We start from the raw sequence: 24,189 nt of genomic DNA, 5'->3' as shown, positions 1-24,189 counted from the left end.
TTGAAGTTGGGAAGAATTATATGTAGTTTTGCAAGATTACATTTTCATTATGTCCAATATTTCAACAGATTACAGTTGAAAATTAAACCCGTTACTACCTAACACTGAAAAACATTCTTGTGGATTATTCTAATTTTCTCATTTTTATTAAATTATTTTATAATAAAATAATAGATCTAAATTCCCTTTTATATATTTATTTTATATATATATATATATATATATATATTCCCTAAATATGTTAAAAACATTTTCGCTTAACAAAGCAGAGGAGATTGTCACAAACTCCGCTGTAAATCTTTATTGAAAGAGAGGAATCAATACAGAAACAGTAGAAATCGGGCATGCAAAATCTCAAGGAAATCAAAGATCCCATTTGTTTGGAGTTTTCTATAACAATTGTGAAGATCCCATTGTTTGGAATTTTTCTTTATAAATTGTACAAGTCCAGTACCAGGAAGTGGGCTTTAGATTATTCATTACTTGTAATAACACAGCGGATAATGTGTATGCAACAGCCACGGACCCGCTAAAAATAGTAAGAATATTCGTATTAAAATTGTTTCGGCATTACCCACGACAGAGGAGGATAACCACCGTACGGCAAACATGGAGCTCGAAGTCGTCATTGCATAAAATGGTAAATCTTTATAGGGTTCCTTCGCTGGAAGTCGTCAATGCATAAAATGGTAGATATTTATTGGACGAAAAAATCTTTGTATAAACACAAGAAGTCGACTATGCAAAATGGCAAGGAAATCAAAGATCCCATTTCTTTGGAATTTTGCTTAGAAATTTAAATTCTCACAGGTCGGGCAGCTCTATAAATAGGCGAGGGATGATAACGACAATCTATATAGTCACAACAGGAAGCTAATTGCTAATGGCTTCTGTTTCTGTAACGCCGTTGGTTTCCAGATGGGGCGTCCACAAATCTTTGATCAGCTCCAAGAATCATCGTGTGGCTTTCTGTCAACAACTTTCAAATACTGGAATGTTAATAGCGAAGAAGTCTATGAGACCAATAATGAGAAGCATCAGCGCTGATGCACAAAGACGCACAGGCAATCACCATTCCAACGTCTGGGACGATGATGCCATACATTCTTTGTCAACGTCATACGCGGTATTTGTCCTAATCTCATAATATTCGTTTAGAATTAATGTATGAATCGGTGTAAGGACTACAAGTTCACATGTTAAAATCCATCATTCATCCATCTCTGCAAGATAACATTATTGTACTGCATTGAAATGCGCCGTGATCAGGCACCTGCATATCGTGAACGAGCTGAAACACTTATTGACGATATCAAACATCTGTTTTTGAGTCACATGAATGATAGCTGCAGTGATGGCGCCGATGATTTAATCAAACGTCTTCAGATGGTTGATATTATCGAATGTCTGGGAATTGATCGACATTTTCAAACTGAAATAAAAGTAGCTCTGGATTACGTTTACAGGTTAAGCAATTTGATTTACCATTTATAGGACTCGGTTATTGTATGCACTTCTAGATTTCATTCATTGATCATTAAAACCTCACTTCTTCATGATGTCATGTAGTTGTTGGAACGAAAGGGGCATCGGGTCGGGATCAAGAGATTCACTCGGCAAAGATCTCAAATGTATAGCTTTGGGATTTCGGGCACTCAGAATGCATCGATACAACGTCTCCTCGGGTCAGATAGATTAAAATATACCCTTGATGTCATTTGTCAATTAAATAAAAATATTTAATGCTTCAGTTCTCACTGAATATCATGCATTGATGAAACAGATGTTTTTGAGAATTTCAAAGATGAAAACGGGGAGTTCTTCTGCAATTCCAGTGGTGAAAAAGGAAGAGCCGATAAAGAAGTGAGAAGCATGTTGTCATTATTCCGAGCTTCAAACATTTCGTTTCCCGGAGAAAAAGTGATGGAGGAGGCAAAGACATTCACAACACGGTATCTAACCCAAGTTTTAACAGGACACACTATAGCTGATGTCGATCAAAGCCTTAGGAGAGAGGTAAGTTGCAAACACCTTTTTCAACTTCTAGTATTGTATGAAAACTCTTCGCATCTGCAAATTTTTTATTTATTTTGTATGTTGTACCGTCTTAGCATCGGTCGGTACATATCTGATTTGGTTACTGTTGTCCAGGTGAAATATGCATTGGAATTTCCATGGCATTGCAGTGTGCCTAGATGGGAGGCTAGAAACTTTATCGAAATATATGAACAAAACTATTCATGGCTCAAGTACTAACCCTGTCCATTAGATCTCAGTTTCAAAGGGTATAATATGAACCAGAATATTTTAGAGTTGGCGAAATTGGACTTCAATATTTTGCAATGCACACATAAGAAAGAGATGCAACTTATCTCGAGGTGCACTGGCATTTGGTATTTGCATTACCTAGGATGGGATAGATTATATATCTAATCATTATCTTACCTAGGATGGGATAGATTATGTATCCAATCATTATCTTACCTAGGATGGGATAGATTATGTATCTAATCATTATGTAGAGATAGACTCCTTGTCAATTTAGTGACATGACCGGCTGCAATGCATACATTTATAATAGGTGGTGGGCAGAGTCATATCTGCCGACGCTGAATTTCTATAGGAAACGTCACGTGGAACTTTACTTTTGGGCGGTTCTGAGCACATTCGAGCCCGAATTTGGTCCCAGCAGAATCGCCTTCACAAAACTTTCAACACTGATGACGGTTCTCGATGACCTATATGATACTCACGGAACATTGGACGAAATCAGAATCTTCACCGAGGGAATGAAAAGGTGATGTCAAATTCAAATTATATCGACTATCGTGTAGAAATTGGTCGCAATCCATTCATTCGTAGTTAGTTTCTCCGACATTTTTTTTCTTAATAAACATCCATCATTATTTTATTTTCCCAGATGGGATAGATCGTTAATAGGCCGCCTTCCAGACCACATTCAAAAAATATTCGAGTTCTTCATCAATACAGCGAATGAATGGGCTGCTGAAGTGGAAAATAAACAAAGACGGGATATGGCAGCGTACATACGAAAAAATGGCGTATGTGTGTTGAAGTTATAATTTCAACGCAGCCCAAAAACCACCGAACGAAACCACAAAACTGCCCAGAACAATATCGCACCGCTTTTCCGGAAAAGTTGTTTCCGTATTCTTGGCTCCGATGCGATTTGGTGAAGACGCGTGGATCTCACCTGACATCAGCAACTCTGACATATCGGGAGCTATCGTTCACTCAAGTGAGGGCTTCCGATATCTTTCTCCATCGTAGGATCTGCTCCCGTATTTTCGTCCGTTGATTGATTGAAGATGCATACGAGCTTATATTAAAAGCCTTGCGTGGAGTGAATTCAATTTTGTGTTGACCGCCAATAATAATGTAGTTAATGTGCCCGTAGAAGTATTGGTAGGTGATTTAAATTTTAATGTTTTTTTATGTATCAAAGGTATGGCGCATTTAAAGAAAGGCATGTGTGTTAAAAATATTTTACGACACGTATGTGTTTTTTTTTATTTTGTTTTCAAAAAATGAAAAGGGCTCGTGCATTTGACTTTTTGAAAGAGGAACGATGGAGCAGTAAAAAATATAGTGTGCTCTGTATTATTTTGTATGGCACACGGGAGGAATTTATGTGTGTGTGTTCGCAGCAGCGAAATGGAACCAGTGATGTAATTTTTTTTGTGTTGGCCATAGCGAAAAACCATGTGTGGTTTTGCACAGCAGTGCATAAAGAAGATGGTGGAGCGAATTTTGTAAGCCTGTGTAAATTTTGTTTTACAGCAGTAAACTCATGTAAACTTTTGTTACAGCAGTAAGTTGTTTTTCACAGCAGTGAATATGAAAATGATTTTACAGTGGTAAATCCCTCTCAGTAAAAGAGGATTAAGCTTGTATCAGTTTTTAATGAATAGAATGTTTTAATGGTGGTGAATTACTCTGTCTCTCAGTGAAATTTTTTTAAGTCTTCTGTGTGCACAAAAGATCCTGGAGTAAAAGAAACAGAGCATTGCCTCTGTTGTGTTTTATATTGTTTGTTTTTGGTATTTTGCATCAAAAATTCCCAACAGTGGTATCAGTTAAAGAAGTTAAAGAAGCTGAAGGGAGAAGGTTTGTAGCTGCAGCAAAACTTCTCAGGCAGACAGAAGACTCAGACATCAAAGGATTCAGGTATTTCAAAAGTTTTTTTTGTGTTGCTGAAGAAGCAGTGATTTGTTTTAAATACACAGTCAAGGAATGGCCAGCACAAGCACTGGTATGGGTTTGTTTAACACCCAGCTTCCACAGTTTAATGGGAAGAACTATGACTACTGGTCAATAACTATGAGAGCCTTGTTCACCTCTCAAGATTTATGGGAAATAGTTGAAGATGGTTTTGAAGAAGTAGCAGATGAAAATGAGTTCAATGCACTAACTCAGGGAGAGAGAGATCAGCTGAAGAGCAATAGGAAGAAGGATGCAAAGGCCATTTTATTGTTGCATCTAGCAGTAGACCAGAGTATATTTCCAAGGATAGCAGCAGCTAAAACATCAAATGAAGCATGGCAAACCCTTAAGACAGCCTATCAAGGCATGGAGAGAGTGAAGACAGCAAAGTTACAATTGCTGAGAAAGGATTTTGAAAACTTGAACATGAAGGAGTCAGACAACATTGAATCATTCTTCACTCATGTGATTGGTGTAATCACACAAATGAGAACTCATGGAGAAACAATTGAAGATAGAAGAATAGTGGAGAAAATATTGAGGGTCTTACCCTCAAGGTTTGATGCCATAGTTACCACCATTGAAGAGACAAAGGATCTCTCAAACTATTCAGTTGATGAGCTACATGCATCACTGATAACACATGAGCAGAGGTTGAGTAGGAATGAAAACTCATCTCTTGAGCAAGCCTTCAAGACCCAGATGTCCTTTGGAAGAGGAAGAGGTCAAGGAAGAGGAAACCGAAGAGGAAGAGGCAGAAGCCAGAACAGAGGTGGAAGGAACAGCCCATCAAATGCACAAGGAAGAGGCAGCAATCCAAATCAGAACCAAGGTCAAGGCAGCAGCCAACAAAGAGATCAGTATCAGGCTCAAGGACAAAGGTATGATAAATCTAATGTTCAATGATATTACTGCAAAAAGTATGGACATTATGCTAGTGATTGTAGAAAGAAACAACATGATAAGAACAACAGACAAAATGCAAATGTTACAAGAGAAAACAGCAGTCAAGAAAATGTCCTGTTAGCTTGTAACATGGCTGAAACACATAGTGAGGACATATGGTTTTTAGACTCAGGTTGCAGCAACCATATGACAGGGAATATAGCCCTCTTTTCAGCCTTAAATCAGAATTTGAAATCAGAGGTCACACTAGGAACTGATTGTAAAGTGTCTGTTATGGGAAAAGGGGAGATAAAAATATTTACAAAACAAGGAGAAAGGAAAACCATAGCAGATGTCTACTATGTCCCCGGAATGAGATGTAACCTCTTGAGTGTTGGACAGCTTATCCAAAAGGGTTACAATGTTTACTTTGTAAATGATGTGTGCACCATCATGGATATACCACCCAGCAAAAGATGCATTGCTGAAGTGAAGATGACAAGGAACAGGATGTTCCCTCTCCGGATCAGGGCATACATGAAGAACAAAAGGGAAATGGCAGCTGTCACCCAAGAGGCCTTCCAAAGCGTGCCAAAGGATGAGAACTGGTTGTGGCACTTGAGATTCGGGCATCTAAATTTTGGAGGTCTAAACTTATTGAGCAGAAAAGGAATGGTAAAGGGATTACCATTGATAGAGAAACCGGACAGCCTATGTGAAGGCTGCATTTTGGGAAAACAACACAGAGAAAGTTTTCCATCAGGAAAGAGCATAAGGGCAAAGACACCCTTAGAGATTATCCACTCAGATTTGTGTGGACCAATGCAAGCTCCATCATTAGCTGGCAACCTATATTTCTTAACATTCATTGATGACTGTACAAGAAAGACTTGGATATATTTCCTTAAAAACAAAAGTGAAGTGTTTGAGAAATTCCAAAATTTCAAGGCATTTGTTGAAAACCAAAGTGGGCTGCACATAAAAGTATTGAGAACTGATAGAGGAGGTGAGTATATCTCAAATGAATTCCTAAAGTTTTGTAGAGAAAATGGAATACATAAACAGTTCACAACTCGGTACACCCCACAGCAAAATGGAGTTGCTGAAAGGAAGAACAGGACCATCATGGAGATGGCAAGGAGCATGTTGAAGGCAAAGCATTTGCCAAATGAGTATTGGGCTGAAGCTGTACATTGTGCAGTTTATATATTGAACAAGTGTCCTACAAAAGCAGTGATGAACAAGGTGCCAGAAGAGGCATGGAGTGGGAGAAAGCAAGGAGTCACCCACATGAGAGTTTTTGGGTGTGTGGCCTATGCACACATACCAGATCAACTAAGGAGGAAGTTGGACAGCAAAGGGGAGAAATGCATCTTCATTGGAAACAGTGATGAATCCAAAGCCTACAGGCTGTACATCCCATCTACCAAGAAGTTCTTTGTAAGCAGGGATGTTCAATTCATTGAGGAAGAAGCTTGGGATGGAAGCATAGAGAAAACAGTGAATGTCAAGAACTGTTTGTCTCATGATGAAGATGAAGAGGAGGTGGCTGAAATGCATCCCCAAACAACAGCGCCAACACAAGGACAACAAGGGACACCATTGAGGATAAATGAGAGTGCTTCTCCAAGCACACCACAAGGAGGAAACTCAAGTGCATCTTCAAGCACTTGCACACCAAGTGAACGAGGTAAGAAGTTTAGAAATCTAAGTGAAATTTATGAAGAAGGAATGAATTCCTTATTTGCCTTGTTTTGTCATGTTGATGATCCTATTCATTTCGAGGAGGCAATTAAAGATAAGAAATGGATAGAAGCTATGGATGAGGAGATGAATGCCATAGAGAGAAACAAAACATGGGATTTGGTTGAGTTACCAAAAGGCAAAGAAGTCATTGGTGTGAAATGGGTCTACAAGACCAAGAGCAATGCTGAAGGCAAAATAGAAAGGCATAAAGCAAGGCTGGTTGTCAAAGGCTACAAGCAGCAGTATGGAAGAGATTATGAGGAGACTTTCGCCCCGGTTGCAAGAATGGAAACCGTGAGAGCAGTAATGTCCATAGCAGCACAAAACAAATGGAAAGTCTACCAAATGGATGTGAAATCAACATTCCTAAATGGAGTGTTAATGGAAGAGGTCTATGTGGAACAGCCTCTCGAATATGAGAAGAAAGGTGAAGAGCACAAAGTGTGCAAATTGAAGAAAGCTCTTTATGGGCTGAAGCAAGTGCCAAGAGCATGGTACAGCAGGATAGATTCATATCTATTGGATAATGAATTCGACAAGTGTGAAGGAGAACCCACCGTCTACATCAAAGAAAAGGATGGTAAAATTTTGATTGTTGTCTTATATGTTGATGATGTTATTTTCACAGGTAATGATGATCAGCTCATTGAGAATTTTAAATCAGTCATGAAGGATGAATTTGAAATGACTGACATGGGTTTCTTGAGATACTTCTTAGGCATAGAAGTAGATCAAAATGAAAAAGGAATTTTTATCTCACAAGCAAGATATGTAAATCAAGTATTGAGCAGATTTAACATGCAAGAATGCAAGGCAGCGATCACTCCCACAGTAATGGGATTAAAGCTCAGCAGAGAGGACAGCAACAAGGATTTTGATCCTAGCTTGTACAAAAGCATTGTGGGCAGCCTTATGTATTTAACAGCAACTAGGCCTGATTTAATGTATGCTGTTAGTTTAATTTCCAGGTTCATGGAGAGGCCGAAGGAGGCACATTGGCAGGCAGCAAAGAGAATTTTGAGGTATGTCAAAGGTACCAAAATGTTTGGAATTCTATATCATGCCTCAGAACATTCAGATTTGGTTGGATACACTGATAGCGATTGGGCTGGAAGTGTAGATGATCGGAAGAGCACTTCCGGTTATGTTTTTAATATGGGTTCAGGAGCCATCTCATGGGCTTCGAAGAAGCAATCCATTGTAGCATTGTCTACAGCAGAGGCTGAATATGTGGCAGCTACAGCAGCAGCATGTCAAGCAGTGTGGATGAGAAGAATGTTGAGAAGCTTAGGCCAAGAGCAGGCAAAAGCGACAATCATCTTTTGTGACAATAGCTCAGCTATTGCATTGTCAAAGAATTCAGTGTTTCATAAGAGAACGAAACACATTGATACAAGGTTTCACTACATCAGAGAATTGGTGAACAATGGAGAAATTGTCTTGGAACATTGCAGGACTCAAGAACAGGTTGCGGACATCTTGACAAAGCCGCTGGATCAGAGAAGCTTTGAATTTTTAAGAAAGTGTCTCGGTATGACCGAATGGCCAGCAGTTGAAATTAAAGGGGAGTGTTGAAGTTATAATTTCAACGCAGCCCAAAAACCACCGAACGAAACCACAAAACTGCCCAGAAGCATATCGCACCGCTTTTCCAGAAAAGTTGTTTCCGTATTCTTGGCTCCGATGCGATTTGGTGAAGACGTGTGGATCTCACCTGACATCAACAACTCTGACATATCGGGAGCTATCGTTCACTCAAGTGAGGGCTTCCGATATCTTTCTCCACCGTAGGATCTGCTCCCGTATTTTCGTCCGTTGATTGATTGAAGATGCATACGAGCTTATATTAAAAGCCTTGCGTGGAGTGAATTCAATTTTGTGTTGACCGCCAATAATAATGTAGTTAATGTGCCCGTAGAAGTATTGGTAGGTGATTTAAATTTTAATGTTTTTTTATGTATCAAAGGTATGGCGCATTTAAAGAAAGGCATGGGTGTTAAAAATATTTTACGACACGTATGTGTTTTTTTTTATTTTGTTTTCAAAAAATGAAAAGGGCTCGTGCATTTGACTTTTTGAAAGAGGAACGATGGAGCAGTAAAAAATATAGTGTGCTCTGTATTATTTTGTATGGCACACGGGAGGAATTTATGTGTGTGTGTTCGCAGCAGCGAAATGGAACCAGTGATGTAATTTTTTTTGTGTTGGCCATAGCGAAAAACCATGTGTGGTTTTGCACAGCAGTGCATAAAGAAGATGGTGGAGCGAATTTTGTAAGCCTGTGTAAATTTTGTTTTACAACAGTAAACTCATGTAAACTTTTGTTACAGCAGTAAGTTGTTTTTCACAGCAGTGAATATGAAAATGATTTTACAGTGGTAAATCCCTCTCAGTAAAAGAGGATTAAGCTTGTATCAGTTTTTAATGAATAGAATGTTTTAATGGTGGTGAATTACTCTGTCTCTCAGTGAAATTTTTTTAAGTCTTCTGTGTGCACAAAAGATCCTGGAGTAAAAGAAACAGAGCATTGCCTCTGTTGTGTTTTATATTGTTTGTTTTTGGTATTTTGCATCAAAAATTCCCAACAATGTGCTGTTTATATAATATACTACTCAAAACATATTTCTGATTCCTTTTTTTGTTTACTAAAAGGTTGTTATTATTCTGTGTGAATCAGTGAAATATCTGACCGATTGCCATCATTTTTAGTGGGAGCGATACCTTGAGTCTTATCTGCAAGAAGCGGTTGTTTTAACATTTTCCATTATATGTGCAGCAAGAGAAGGAACGCGGTGAGGTGGCTTCAAGTTTAGAGTGTTATGTGAAAGACAATCCGGAATGTACCCGTGAAGATGCTTTAAATCATATGAAAGGCATCCTGGATCTTTCTGTCAGCCAACTGAATTGGGAATTTCTAAAGCATGACAATGTGCCGCTGTACTTTCAATCTTGCGCGAGGCATGCACTTCGTCTTCAAACACAAAGATTTCGTATCCATTTCTGACAAAGAGGTAAAGGACCAAATACTCAAAGTCCTTATAGAGCCAGTGCAGCTCTGAATATTATAGTCATGGCTCATAGCCTTATTAATTTCGCATACAGGTTTACATGTGATGGTCTTATATTGTGTGACCGCTATACTCCATGTGAGTATAAATGTCTCTCAAAGTATTCCATGTGTCTTGTTGGACAGGACGTTTTAAAACTTGTTCCTAATATATCTTTAATATCATAAACCATCCCATTGTGTCCATCGTGTCCATTTTGATGGCAAAGTCCTGCCAACCTTTTTATATGGTTAAAAATGATTTATCACGTGATGCTGTCTTTCTTTGAGATCGAGTCGTTAATGAGGGGAGGAAGTGCTAGGAAAATCAAAATGGCTGGAATCTGCGTAAAAAAATTTCAAATTGTAGAGGCAGCTTTTGAATCGTGTTTTTCATGGTGGAAATGGATTCAGCATCATCAAAAATTTCTATGACACCTAAAATTTTGAAGTTTAACAACTATAAGTTGGAATTTTCTTCCATAACTTTAAGGCGAACTCCTCCTTAGACTACGCGTTTCAGATCTATTATCATAGTTTCCTTACTTATACTTTACTAATTTCAATAAATTTTTCATTGTTTTCCAGGTTATTAATAGGTAATGCAAATTTTCCTATCTTTTCTCTATAATTTATGGCATTAAACATTTTTTATTTTAATAGGTAATGCAATTTCAACAAAGAATTGAATTTTTTGTTGTCTAAAATATATTTTTGAATGTATAGACGATTTCAACACCCTGAAAAACTCCAAGATACTCAAATTTTTCAAATTAAACAACTTAAACTCATTTTTTTTTTAAATCTTGATTTTGATTAAAAATGTCATAAAAAGAATTATTTAGTCTATAAATTAAGCTACACCATAATTTATTGCTACATTAATTTCAAAATATGTATATAAATTTAGTGGTAAATGAATTTCAAAATATCTATATAAGTTTAGTAGTAAACGAATTTCAAAATGTATATATTTAAATAGTTGAAATAATCAAAATACATCAATCTATAATAAATATAAAAATATTTATCTCTACTGGATATTCATAATTTGTAAATAAACTTTGGCACAACATTACCAACCAATATCATTTATAATATGAAGGGACATTAAATTACACTTCATGTGAATGTAAGCTCGAGGAATGGTTGATTCCCACCCCTTTTTTTTATGGTGTATTATGATGAATATCACTGAAATAAACTTAATAATCACTTACCATTAGGAATTTTGAAATTAAATATATTAATATAATTTTTTATTAAATTATTATTAATTTTAATTTATATATCTATATATGAAATTGATTTTCTTTTTTAATTATTTAATTTTAAATTAACTTTCTCAAAATTATATATATAATAAATAAAAAATCATAATTGAATGTACAAATTAACATTATGAAGTTAGGAATGGCCACTCCACTTCATATCAAATTCACATTATGAGGCTAGGAATGGCCCCTCCACTTCATATCTCTCATTTTGATATAATGATTTAGTAATTCAGTTTGTAAAATGGAAGAAAATCATTATGTAATGAGATTTGGTTAAAAATTAGTCAAAAGGAAAAAGAATATTCATATTATCAACTTTATAGGGTATAAGTATATAGAGTTGTTAGGTTAATAATTGATATGATTTATTAATGCTTAAATATATTGCATCTAGGATTTTATTTAGGACATTATTAAATTATTTTTTATAACTTTTCTTTTATTATTACGATTTTCTTACTATTTGGGATCATCACTTAAGGTTAGTATTTTATATTTCTAGTAAGACTATCTTTAACAAAGGGTGATACTTTAGAATGACTTGTGAAATCAACTAGAATTAATTGGGCTATGAGATAGTCATTACATCTCCAGTATTGAACATTACCTTATCCCTAAGGTCCCTAAACACCAATGTGCATTCTCCTTTTAATTTTCAAAGGCTACCTTACCCACTCACCTAAAAACCATATTTGTTAACCTTTTGACTTATTTTTGGAGTTTTCATGGACAGTCTTTGCATGTCAGAGTTACTACATCAGTTCAAGTTTGTTTTCTCTCTTGGAGAGTTATCTATTTTATTCTTGTTTTGCAATAATAACAACTACAATTTTATGAGTGATTTTACTTTGTCCCTTTAGTCTCTTAACAAATTTTCCCATCAACTTGATTTTCCATTCTCTCTTGTTCTGTTGTAGCTAGTCCAATATATTTTCGTAATTAAATCTTGTGCTTGGACTTGAAATCCTTCATTATATCAATGCATAATAATAATAATAATAATAAAAATTTTATTCCATATTTGACAATTTAGAAAATCACATAGAGAATGTACCAATTCACTTTTATCCTTATTTCAATTACAATGACTGGAAGCTAAAAATCCTATTGTTTTTTTGTAAAAAGGGACTATATTGGGTGACAATGGGGACTAAAATTGATCCTATTTCATCTATTAAGAAATCAAATTACTTTAAAGTAATGGATGGATCTTATGGCATACTATGTTTGTCTATCTTCCCCAAATTGTTATTTCATGTAGAAGGATGGCATCTCTCAAGATCTTTGGGCCAAATTGAAGGGATTGTTTTGTGAGGATGATCAATTGAGATGACATTAGCTAGAGAATGATCATATTTAATTGGATCGGATAAAATTCAAGATCCTATAGGAATTAGTCTCTAAGTTTAAGACTTTGACGACTTAGGTAAAATATTGTTGTGTTGATAGCAAAGAGGAACAACTCATCCTAAGTTAGATCTTGAATATTTTTTCTTTATCTCTTATTTCCATACTATAAAAATTAGACGATTCCATATAAGGATGATTTTATTCATTCCTTGATACATGAGTAGACTAAGGCCATATACATGGGGGCTCTTAAGTCTATAAACACCATGTTCTTGCAGTGATGGAAATGAGCAAGAAGACTAAGTAGAAGAACAACGGTGAGAACAAACTAGAGAATAAGTAGAAATAAAAGAAAAATATTATTGAGTAAGGTTCAAATTCCAAGGGGGGAAAGGGAATGAAGGAGAAAAAGTGCACATACTCCAATAGGGTGTTCCATCCTAAGAGCTCTAGCATGAAAAAAAAACCATTTATTAGATGGAAAAACCATTATAATAGGGTCACATAGATGATTACAGACCAAATAAGACAAAGAAGAAGAACATATACCAAATACAACATGAAAAGGGTAAAGGACAAGTATTGCTAGCTATCACTTCATCTACTAATACTTGACTACTCAATTCAGGAGCTACACATCATATAACTTCTTCTGTGCACTCTTTCTCTCACTTGGAGACTTATATCAAACAACACATTATCATGTAAGATGATTCACCTATGGGGCTTGGTGTAGAAGGGAGAGTTGAGTAGGAGCATGGGAGATTTCATAAGGTACACCACATTCCTAAGTTGTCACTTAACCTTCCTTCCATTTATCAAATTACTCATTCAGGGATAAGAAAAAGAGCATAACTCAATCTAGATGCAATGATGATTTACAACATGTCAGATGGTTCTATATTTGTTACTGGTGAGGTAGACCACCATTATAGGTTATACACTTTCTCTCAATTTATTCCTACATATGATTTATTTTCTCTTCTTAGACATTCCAATGAGGAGAGAAAGTTTATGGCATGGGAGACTTGGGCACCGAAATTATAAGAATTTGAATTAGCTATGAAAAGAAGGAATTATTGAGAGGATTTCACATATCCAATACATAGATGGATTCTTTAATGGTTTCATAATTAGCAAGAATCCAGAAGGGAATTTCAATACAACTAAGGCTAAGAGAGCCTCCTCGCTCCTTGATCTAGTGCAAAGTGATGTAACTAACTCTTTTCCTCACCAATATATGAGTGAATAAAGGTATAAATATACATTTATTGATGATTAGTCAATATATGCATAGGTGTATTTCTTAATTTGAAATCAAAAACCTTTCAAGATCTCTAAAATTTCAAGCAACATGTAGAAAACAACAAGAGGAAGAGGATTAAATTCCTTTCCACAGATAATGGGATTCAATATGAGAATAAGGATGTTTAAAATATATTTTTAGTGCTAGGAATAGAGTTGCAACATGCAATTCTTTACTCTCCATAATTTGATGGAGTTGCAAAGTAGAAAATTGATCTCGATCTTGGGAGGAGGCCCCCAATATCTAAGAAATTGAAATGGATCTTGAGGGGGAGGCCCCCAAGATCTGAAAATTTGAAATGCAAGGAGAAAAGTGTAGAACACCTAGTAAATAAAACCACAATTTTTTTTATTAAAACAGAGAATAACTGTAAAAGCTACATTATGGTAGACAATATGTCCTTTTACAAAATGTGACTTATTACTTATATCCTTTTTAGGTTACAATACTATAGGTAAATACCATGGGTGGATGTCACTTACAATACCATGGGTGAATTCCATGAGTGGATAAATACCATGGGAGGATGAATACCAGGTGTGGATGCCACTTACAATACCATGGGAAAATACCATGAGTAAACAAATACCATAGGTGGATGCCACTTACAATATCATGGGTAAATTCCATGGGTGGATAAATACCATGGGTGGATGAATACCAAGGGTGGATGCCACTTACAATACCATGGGTAAATTTCATTGGTGGATGAATGCTATGGGTGGATGAATACCATGGGTCGATGCCATTTTCCATTCGAATCATTATTCCCTCCTTAAGAAGCAATGGTCCCCATTGTGTGAAGTTCCCTCTTGAGAAGCTTTTGTTGAATATGAAGAGCCACTAAAGAGAAGGTTTTTTTGTGGTTAACCCATAACCGTAATGAACGAAGATCCAAGGATAGAAATACCTTGTAATGCTTGTGACAAACTGTTATACTAATAGTGTGTGGCTTAGAAAGTGGACTTCCATGAAGTGTAGAATTATGGATGACCCATAACCATGACAAACAAAGATCGCAGGATAGAGATATCGTGTAATGCTTGTGACCAACTGTGATACTAATAGTGTGTGGCCTAGCAAATGGACTTTGATGAAGTGTGGGTTTTTGGATGACCCATAACCATGAAAAACGAAGATCTGAGGATAGAGATACCCTGTAATTCTTGTGACAAACTATGATACTGACAATGTGCAGCCTAGAAAATAGACCTCTATGACAAGGATTTTGTGTGGTTGACCCATAACTATGATGCTGAATATTGATGAAGTAGCAAGTACGTACATAGCCTGGGGTGGAAGGGCACATCTCCAAAGAACCCAAGACAGATGATGATGAATGTGAAGTAGGTGCCTACTAATGTGGGGTGGGAGGACACGTCTCCAAAGGGAGCTTTCTCTGAATGTTGCTCCAGATTTAAAATGGACATAACTCGATCAATATAGCTCAGAATCTTTATTATAACCTATTTTTGGAAACATAATGGTCATTTTGCATCTTCCCATGTGATTGAAATCCCTATGTAGACACTACGAAAACTCATATTCACATTGCAACTGTCCCAAAATCACAAAAGTCCAAAAAATATAGTTGATTTTAAATCAACGATATCTCCCTCATCTGAACTCCGATTCAATCGATTTTTTTTTTGAATTTAGGTAGTTTTTCGTAAGGAATCGAGATTTGAATTTTTTTTTTTTGTAAATTTTGAACCAAAAGTTTCAGATCTGATCTACAAACTCGCTGCCCAAAAATATCCTGCAAAAAGATATAAAAAAGTTCTTCCCATTGTGGAGGTCGTAGCACATGCATGAAGTTTGTTGAAGATTGTTGCAAAACTTTGGAACTGAAATATACATCAAACCCTCATTCCCATGGAAACCTAACCTGAATCTGATACTACTGATTTAGATCTTGGGAGGATCTTAGAAACCAGCTCACAAAAAGATGGAAAAGATATATCAACTCCTTAGAATTCAGCCTCTTTGAATGGGAAACCTCCTTTACATTACAAAAATGAACAATTCTTGGATGATTCAAATGAAAAAACCTCCTTTCTATATATAGGAGTCTAAGGGTTCACAATATAACCAAGCCGACCTAACAATAATAATATAAATGCATAAAAATAACAATAGTGGGATTATATGGGGCACAATAATATGGGACAATAGGGGCACAACAATAACAATAAGGGATACAATGACAATAGTAATGGGGGAATCACTAGTATTATAGGGACCTAACATGCCCCTCTCCTTCAAAAATGTGTTGTCCTCAATGCTTGAGTAGTTCTAGATGCTTCTGTATAAAATTCTCATCCTCCCATGTGGAATCTTCAACGGGTAAGTTCTTCCACTTTATGAGATACTTTGAAATTGATCAATTTCGTAGTTGTCGAGTTCTTGTTTCCTTGACTGCTTCAGGTTCCAATATGATTTTTCCTTCCTCATCAAGTTCTGGCAATATTTTTTGAACTGGAATCTTGTCACCTATAACCTTCTTTAAGCATGAAACATGGAAAACTGGGTGCACTCGGGAAGTTGCAGGAAGCTCCAATTTGTATGCCATAGTACCTATCTTTTGCAACACCTTGTACAGACCATAATACTTTGGTGATAATTTATTATCCTTCATAGGAATACCCAATCACCTACATCAAAACTTCTTTCACTACGATGTTGATCTGCCTGCTGTTTCATTATATTCTGCGCCAAGGTGAGGTTATCCTTTAAGAGTTGGAGAACTTGTTGCTGATGCTTGATGTGATCTTCAACTGCTTGAACCTTAGAATTTTCTCTTAAATATGATGTGATCAATGGTGGATTATATCCATAAAGTGCCATAAATGGGGTCATTTTTGTTGCAGTATGGAAGGAATTGTTATACCACCATTCAGCAAGAGGCAACCATTTGACCCATTGTGTCTGTTTATCATATACAAAGCAACAAAGATATCCTTCCAAACATTTGTTTACTATCTCAGTTTACCCATCAGATTGAGGATGATAATACAAGCTATGAGCTAACTGAGTACCAAGAGAAGGAAATAATTCTGTCCAAAAATTTCTAGTGAAAATGGGATCACTGTTGCTTACAATAATCTTTGGGTTTCCATGTAGCTTCTGAATTGTTTCCATAAATGTAGTAGAAATTGTACTCACTTTAAATGGATGAGATAATGAATGTGCATAATTGGTAAGTCTATCAACTACCACCATGATAATACTCTTTCCTTCGGACATGGGTAAACCTGTGATAAAATCCATTGAAACCTCCTCCCAATGTTGTCTTGGAATGGATAAAGGTTGTAATAGTCTTGGGGTCTTAATTGTTTCAAATTTATTTTGTTGGCAAACAAAAAATTCCACCACAATCTTTTGAATATCCGATTTAAGGCCATCCAAAAAAAAATCCTTCTTAACCCTGTGGTAGTTTTTTAGAAATCTCGAGTGCCCTCCTAAGGGAGAGGTGTGCAATTCCCTAAGAATCTTTTGTTTTAGTTGGGAATTCTTACATAGGTATAACCGATACTTGTACCATAATGAATCATTTTCCATCTAAATGTATCATATGTACTGGGATCTTGTTGTATCTTTTCAATGAGTGCCCACACTTCCTCGTCATTCTTCCATTCATCCCTTGCTTCCTTTATCTAATCTGGTTGGATAATAGAAATGGCGCAAAGAAATCCTTCCACATCCTCATCCTTTCTTGAGAGTGCATATGCCACAACATTTTTCTTCCTTTTTTTGTAGATGATTTCAAAGTCATAACCCAACATCTTTGTGACCAATTTTTGCTGCTCTTCTGAAGATAATATTTTTTCTAAAAAGTATTTAAGACTATCATGATCTGGTTTTACCTTGAAGTGTATTCCCATTAAGTAGGGTCGCCATTACTTAAGTGCATGTAGTATTGCCAACATTTCCTTCTCATAAGTAGCTTTGTGTAAATACTTTCCTTTGATTGGACAACTTTCGAAAGTAATGGGTCTTTCTTCTTGCATTAAAACAACACCAATTCTAGCCCCAAGAGTTAGCCCAATCGGCCAAATCAAGTGCCTCGCCAATGGGAGGTCACAGGGTCGAATCCCGAAAGCTCTTGGGGTCAAGTCAGTAAATAGGCCGAGCGGTGTTGATGCCCTTCGGGTGGCGTCCACCGAGTGTTAAACAACCCTGGATGTAGTGGCTACCCACTGACCCGGGTATTCGTGAACCAGTAAGTGAAAAAAAAAAACAACACCAATTCCATTTCCCGAGGCATCACATTCCACAATAAAGTTTTTTGTGAAGTCCAGTGTAGCTAACACTGGTGCTTGGCACATTACCTCTTTAATATTTTTAAAGGCCTTCATTGCTTCTAGAGTCCATGAGAATGCATTGTTTTTCAATAATTTTGTTAGTGGTGCTGCTATTCTCCCATAATTCTTACAAAACTTGCGATAATACCCTGTCAACCTGAGAAATCCTCATAGATGCTTTATGGATGTGGGGATTTTCAATTCCTTAATGGTTTTAATTTTACTAGGGTCTACCTTAACACCTTCATGAGATACAATATGACCCATATATTCCACCTCTTGTACTCCAAAGAAACATTTGGAGATTTTTGCATATAATTGTTTCTCCTCCAATAGTTTGAGCACCATGTCAACATGTTGGACATGATCCTTCCAAGACTTCCTGTAGATTAGTATATCATCAAAAAATACTAACACAAATTTTCTAAGGAAGGGTTTGAAAATGGAATTCATTAAACCTTGAAATGTAGAAGGTGAATTAGTAAGGCCAAAAGGCATGACCAAAAATTCATAATGACCCTCATAAGTTCTAAATGTTGTTTTTGGAATGTCTTTAGTCTTCATTCTAATATGATGATATCCTGAACGAAGATCCAACTTGGTGAAGTAAATTGATCCATGCAATTCATCCAATAATTCATCAATGATAGGAATGGGAAATTTATGTTTAATAGTGAGATTGTTGAGCTCCCTATAATCTGGACACATGTGCCATGATCCATCCTTCTTGTGAACTAATACTACCGGAGCAAAGAAAGAACTTTGACTAGGTTGAATTATACCAGCCTCTAGCATTTTCTCAACCATACGTTCAATTTCACTCTTTTGGACATAGGGATATTTGTAAGGCTTGATGATTGGAGGAACACTTCCTGGAATCAAATTGATAGCATGATCATGATCACGAATAGGTGGGAGGCCTTTGGGAGTCTCAAATACCTTGAAATGATTGTCCAAGACTTTTTGGAGATCTGGAGAAATGGATGATTTTCGATGTGGGAACCTCTAGTGAACATAATTGTGCAATTATGCCTCATTGTTATTTCTTTAGAAGCTTTGTCGTTCCGTTAGAGTTGATTATCTTTCTCGGTTTCCCTACGATACCTCTTAATTCAACTTCCTTTCCTTATGAATAGAATTTCATGAAAAGTTCTTGAAAATTAAAAGCTATTGTACCCAAGGATTATAGCCATTGGACTCCTAGTACAACATCAGCACCACCCATCGAATGGAAAGCATTGGGCTATTAAATACATATTCTCCCATGGATAGCTTGATATTATGGCACTTTCCTAAGCAATTTATGGTTCCTCCACTTGCAACCATCACTTGACACTCTCATGCTGGATATAGGAATCAATTCAATTCCTTGGCAATCTTACAATGAATAAAATTATGGGTACTTCCCGAATCAATCAACACTGTTACCTTCTTCTTCTTGATATTCCCTTCTATCTTGATAGTTTGAGGAGTGGTAATTCTGGCCAATGCATTACAAGATATGGTCAGATTCATTTCTTCTTTTTCTATGGTTTGTTCCTAGTGTATATCCTCTTCTTTTGACATTTCTTGTTCCTTTTCTTCCTCCTCTTCACAATCTATGTAAAATAATTTCTTCTCGGCACACTTATGACCTTTAGTGTATTTGTTATGACAACTGTAACAAAGCCCTTTTTCTCTTTTTTCTTCCAATTGTTATGGTGTCAACCTTGTAGGTTGTGGATGGCTAGGGGCAGAAACACTTCCATCTTCATGATTATGAGTGGTAAGCTTCCTTGTTACCATAATTTTACTTTCCATTTTTCTTGCCAACCTGAATGCTTTCTCCAATGAATCAGGTTTCCAAAGACGAACCTTGTGTTGAATGTTATCCTTTAAAGTCTGTATGAAAGCATCAACCATTTTCTTCTCTAGAATATTATTTACCCTTATATTCCATTTTTGGAAGTCCTTAATGTGTTCTGCCATTGAACCCTTTCGTTTGAGATTTATCAATTGGCTAAAGAAGGTGTTTCTCTTTGTATCCTCATAATGTGCTATCATTTCCTCCATGAAATTTGACCACGTGACAAGTGGTTTACGAGAACAAAGCCCTTTATAACATAAAAGTTGATTCGGTTCTAAATAATTAGATGCAATACGTACCTTTTGTGCGTTTTACACATTATGGAGATCAAAAAATTGTTCCATCTGTAGTATCCATGTTCCGGGATCCTTTCCATAAAACTTCCTCATATCGATCTTTGGAACATGGTGGTTCTTCAACCCAATGTTAGAGTCTATGAAATCATGATTAACATTTATTTTTCTCTCATCATGAGTTTCCTTTACTACCATTTTTCCATTAGTAATAATTTCTTGTATAAACTTTGTCAAATTTGTCTTCAAATCTGTCTTCAAATATTCCATGCCTGTCTTTAAATCTGTCTTCAAATCGTCCATCTTAGCTTCCACGCTGTCCATATTAGCTTCTACGCCTTTCTTTAAACCATCCATCTTAGCTTCCATGCCTTTGTTTAAACCATATACCTTAGCTTCCATGCCATACATCTTAGCCTCTACATATTTCTTTAAATCATCCATCTTAGCTTCTGTTACTTTTTGTCCGAGTGACATTTGTTGCACTTGGTCTCGTAATTTTGATATATCATGTTTCATTTCTTCCCCTTCTTCATGAGTCATGCTAGAGCTTTCAGGTTTCTTACTAGGTGTTTCCATTTTCTTTCTTCGGAGCATCAATTATCGATAATAATGCTTCGCTATGCCCTTTGAATTCCTTCAAACTAATTTTTGAAACCAAGCTTATGCAAAAATTTAAAAAAAACTACACACCTTTTTTTCACTTTGTAGGAGCTTGATATTGAATCTGATGTATTTTTGTAATTTGGGATCTCCAAGGTCTGAAATTTCTTCCTGTGGTAACCCTTTGAGTAGTATTTCTAACTTTGCAAGTTTGATCAAGATTGGATTCTCCAATGAAGAGTTATGCCAAATCTCCCATGATGACCTTAGTATAGACTTGTTCAGTAGAGCGAACTTGTACAACGTGCCGTAGGTCACTGTTTCAACCTTAGGTTCTGAAAATGGTACCCAAAAAACTACAATCTGTCCAATTTCTGTAACTTCTTATGAAAATTCAATCTGATGCGTAGCGAAAAACGTTATGAAGATTTTCCCATGGTGACCTGCTTAGAATGTAATTCAAGAGTCTGCAAAATCCCTAACTTCCTCAGATTATATCTTTGCAATTTTATTGAGAAAGGATTTGCAATTCGGAGCTGAGGTTTAGACCGGTTTCTTCTCAATTGGGTTTTTTTTTTTAGCGTTTGAAACTTCGTAGAGAAAGAGTTATAGTGAAAATTCCACGATGACCCATTTTAGATGAAATTCTAGAGTTTGCAACAACTCTAACGTCCTCAGATCATATCACTAAAAATATAGCGAGACAAGATACGAAATTTGGATCTAAGGTTCATCACGATTTTGTCTCAAATGGGTTTTTTTTCGCTTCTGAAACATCGCAGGAAAAAAAGTTATAGCGACAATTCCGCGATGACCTGTTTGGAGCAGCAAAACCTTAGAATCCAAAGCTCTGATACCAAATGTTATGAAACCAGCTCACAAAAAGATAGAAAATATAGATCAACACCTTAGAATTCAGCCTCTTCGAGGGGACAACCTCCTTTACATTACACAAATGAACAATTATTGGATGATTCAAATGACAAAACCTCCTTTCTATATATAGGAGTCTAAGGGGTCACAATATAACCAATCTGACCTAACAATAATAATATAAAGGCACAAAAATAACAATAGTGGGATTATATGGGGCACAATAATAAAAATATGGGGACAATAGGGGCACAACAATAACAATAAAGGATACAATGAAAATAGTAATGGGGGAATCACTAGTATTATAGGGACCTAACAGAGGAGGACCCCAAGATCTAAAAAATTGAAATGGATCCTGGGGGAGGAGGCCCCCAAGGTTTGAAAATTTGAAATACGAGGAGAAAAGTGGAGAACGACCAATAAACAAAACCACAAAAAACATTTTTTATTAAAACATAGAATAACTGTATAAGAAACATTGTGGTGGACAATTTATCCTTTTACAAAATGTGACTTGTTACTTATAGCGTTTTTTTATTACAATACCACAGGTAAATTCCATGGGTGGGTAAATACCATGGGTGAATGAATACCTTGGGTGGATGTCATTTACAATACCATGGGTAAATTCCATGAGTGGATAAATACCAGGGAGGATGAATACCAAGGGTGGATGCCACTTACAATACCATGGGCAAATACCATGGGTGAATGAATACCATGGGTGGATGCCACTTACAATATCATGGGTAAATTCCATGGGTGGATAAATACCATGTGTAGATGCCACTTACAATACCATGGGTAAATTCCATGGGTGGATGAGTTCTATGCGTGGATGCCATTTTCTATTCGGATCAAAAATAGAATGATTAAAGAGATGGAGAACTATATGCTCCATGATAGATATTTATCCTCCAATGCTATTGGTTGAAGCGTTGAAGCTATTAACTACGTAGCCACATAAATAATTAAATGGATCACACTTTTCTAGGCCTTGAAAGGGAACAAAATATATATTCCACGCTTTAGGACTTTTGGTTCCCATCCATGGGCTAGGATTCGCTCTGATGGAAGGAAAGATATGGAACCTCAATGAAGGGAGTGTATATTTGTGGAATATCTTTAGGAATTTAAGGTTTATAAGCTATTATATTCTTCATCATATACTTTATTCATCAAGAGGATTTTCAAGTTTGAATAACATTCCTTACAACCACTTCTGAAGCAATATTCTACGTGTTCTCCACATCTACATAATCTAAAAGATACTTATTCAAATCATATTTTTTATCTTATCTTTTAATCTACGTTTTTAAATCAGTAACATGATGTTGCATATCTATAGCATAGGCCTTGATGAGTACAACAAACACTTAAGATAGTGGGTTATGTAGTGGATGATCCTATATATTTATAGAGAACCACATCATAGGTTCTTACTATCAAGAAGCTTTCATATCCTATCCAGTGTTATATGTTACTTAGGTCAAACATTTATACCTATATATAAGTTGAAGGGAACCCCTCTTGTAGATCACCTATGAGAGAGGAATACAACTTCCTAATGCAAAAAAACACTTGGTAATCAATACCTATTCCTCCAAATAGGAAACTTCTTATATGTAAGTGTTTTTACAAAACTAAAAGAGAATCTTATGAGATCATTTAAAAGTACAAGGATCACTTGGTAGGAAATGGATTCTCATACAATAAGGGCATTGACTATGAGGAGATATTTGTATTGGTAGCCAAGATGGACTCTATGAGGTTGGCTCTAGTTATTTCTACTACTAGTAAATAAAAGGTACATCACATGGATTTAAAGAATTTATTATTACATGGATACCTTGAAGAGTATATGTATATGGAGAAACCAGAAGGATATGTGAAAAATCAATCCTTATTTTGTAATTTGAAGAAATCACTGTATGGTCTTAAGTAGGCACCTTAAGCATCATATGCCAAGATGGACTCATATCTTCTCTCCCAAGGTTTTATTAGGTGTAAGTCTAATCCTAATGTGTGCATTTTTAGAAACACTAACTCTCTTTGTGTGTAGTACTCTATCTAGATGGTTTTCTTATCATCGTTAGTTCAATGTCTTATGTCACTTCAATAGTGAAATCCAGTCTACATGACAGTTTTTCCATGACTGACATGGGATTATTATCATATTTGCTTAGTTTTCAAAAATGGTGAAATTGATTCAGGGACCACAATGACTCATTTTAGGTATGACAACAACATTCTTGACATATTTGAGATGACTGTTTTCTAGCTAGATCCTACTCCTTTTCTTCTACGGGTTAAGCTAGAAGATGGTAATGCACCTTTAGTGGACTCTACCAATTATCAATAATTCATTGGGATTATTTTGTACCTTACAAATTTTATAACATGCATCTCCTATGAAGTTTGATCTTTTTCTAG

At 36.1% G+C, this 24,189-nt stretch overlaps 1 pseudogene across 1 annotated transcript in view; it reads left to right on the top strand.

Annotated features, from left to right (window-relative positions):
- Positions 1 to 872: 872 nt before the first annotated feature.
- The window catches only part of LOC149264911 (delta-selinene-like synthase, chloroplastic), a 27,403-nt pseudogene continuing 4,086 nt past the window's right edge, over positions 873 to 24,189 (top strand). Inside the window, exons 1-8 of the transcript XR_016253672.1 lie at positions 873 to 1,126; positions 1,270 to 1,466; positions 1,570 to 1,685; positions 1,784 to 2,016; positions 2,152 to 2,378; positions 2,582 to 2,797; positions 2,921 to 3,062; positions 9,565 to 9,647. The product of XR_016253672.1 is annotated as a delta-selinene-like synthase, chloroplastic (transcript). The remainder of the gene's footprint in view (positions 1,127 to 1,269; positions 1,467 to 1,569; positions 1,686 to 1,783; positions 2,017 to 2,151; positions 2,379 to 2,581; positions 2,798 to 2,920; positions 3,063 to 9,564; positions 9,648 to 24,189) is intronic.

The sequence above is a fragment of the Pinus tabuliformis genome, chromosome 6 (genome assembly GCF_031772625.1).
Source record: "Pinus tabuliformis cultivar Carrire ecotype Pingquan chromosome 6, CPIR1, whole genome shotgun sequence".
Lineage (NCBI taxonomy): Eukaryota > Viridiplantae > Streptophyta > Pinopsida > Pinales > Pinaceae > Pinus > Pinus tabuliformis.
This window is presented reverse-complemented; position numbering and strand designations above follow the sequence as displayed.